This window comes from Echinops telfairi, unplaced genomic scaffold (assembly GCF_000313985.2).
Source record: "Echinops telfairi isolate 266 unplaced genomic scaffold, ASM31398v2 ScPeMD7_1713;HRSCAF=2227, whole genome shotgun sequence".
Lineage (NCBI taxonomy): Eukaryota > Metazoa > Chordata > Mammalia > Afrosoricida > Tenrecidae > Echinops > Echinops telfairi.
This window is the reverse complement of record NW_022105611.1, coordinates 18740475-18742135: the sequence shown is the minus strand read 5'-3', so window position 1 is coordinate 18742135 and position 1661 is coordinate 18740475.

The window sequence follows — 1661 nt, the reverse complement described above, 5'->3', positions numbered from 1 at the left end:
AAATACAACTTTCCTCTAGTTCCTAAATGTTTCCTCCCCGCTCCCACTACCATGACTCGAATTCGACCTTCCCAGCCCTCCTCTTACGCTGCAAGTTAGCACATGTCTACCTGCTAGCCCCACGGTAATGATCAAAGGCAGTGCTTTTCTTCTAAGGGTTTTTTTCGGCACATATTCACGTATCATTCAATTCAATCGTTCAATCATATTAAGAAGAGATGTACAATCATCACCGCAATCCCTTTAAGGACATTTTTTCTTTTTTGTACTCCTTGTTATTAGCTCCCCACTCCTCCCCCCATAGTTCTTTTTAAAAGAGCACTGACATTCCTGAATGCATAAGGACTTCTTAGCATCAGTTTGAAATATTGTTGAATGGCCTTTGTTTCCACTGTTCCTGCTGAGAAACAATCTGAGTCAGGATTAAAGTTGCTCCTTGAAGAATCTGCCTTTTTCACTAGGTGTTCTCTTTTTATTTCCCACTGGGCATTCTAAAAATTTTTATTAGACGTTGAGGTTGAACTGCTACCCACAACAGCAGAGGTTCAAGCCCTCCAGTTGCTCCTCAGCAGAGAGATGAGGCTGTCTGCTTCTGTAGAGATTTACAGGCTCAGGAATTCCATATTGGCTATGAGTTGGAATCTAATCAGTGGCAGTTGGATTTTGTCTCCAGCGATTGTACTATGATAGATTTAGATCTTCTGATTAGGGCAATCCATTTGGAAGTGTTTTTAACTATTGGCTCCTGAGGACTGCTTCTTTGGGCTCTTATGGCTCCAAATACATACACGTGTCCAGCCATCTTTCTCTATTCCATAAGTCTCTGGTAATTTCTCGTCATGTTTTATTGCCTTTTCATGCCTCGTTCTGGGTATTTTATTCTCAGCTGCACTGAAGTTCACTTACTTTTTTCTTCAATGGTCTGATCTTCTGCTACACTTATCAGTTGGGTTTTAATTTAATTTCAAGTTTTACATTTCCAATGTTAGAATTAATATTTGTGTATAAAAAGTATTGAAATTCTGTTTAAAAGATCCCTGTCTCTAAAGGTTCTAAATATTAAATATTTATTTGTATTTGTTCTTTCTTAATTTGGGTCCTTCTGAATCATTCTGGTCTTCTAGTTTGCTAATTTTTAAAACCATATTTATTTTGTTGCTTTTGGGGATTGCATATTTTTATTTCAACGACTGCATTTTCCTCCTTAATATTGCTGCAGGGAGTTTTTCTGTTTTGTTTGTGTGTGTATGTGTTATGTATTGATAATGTCTTCCCTCATTGTTATAAATATATTAATAACCTAACTTTAATTCTTGGTCTTACTTCTTAATACTTTAGCTATGGTTGTCTATCTCCGTGTCCTAGGGCTGCCACAACAAACGACCACAAACATGTGGCTTAAAACAGCAGAGAAGCATTTTCTCATAGTTCTGGAGACCAGAAGCCTGAAATCAAGGTGCTGTTAGGACTCTAATCCCTCTCACTACTCTGTAAGAGAAACTTCCCTTGCCTCTCTCAGTCCCTGGGGCTCCCCTTGTCCTTGGACTTAAATCCAGTCTCTTCCTCCATTGTAGCATCATTAGGTTCAAACCACCAGCCACTCCTCAGGAGGAAGACTGGGCTTTCTACTCCCTTAAAGAGTTGCAGTCTCGGAAACTCAC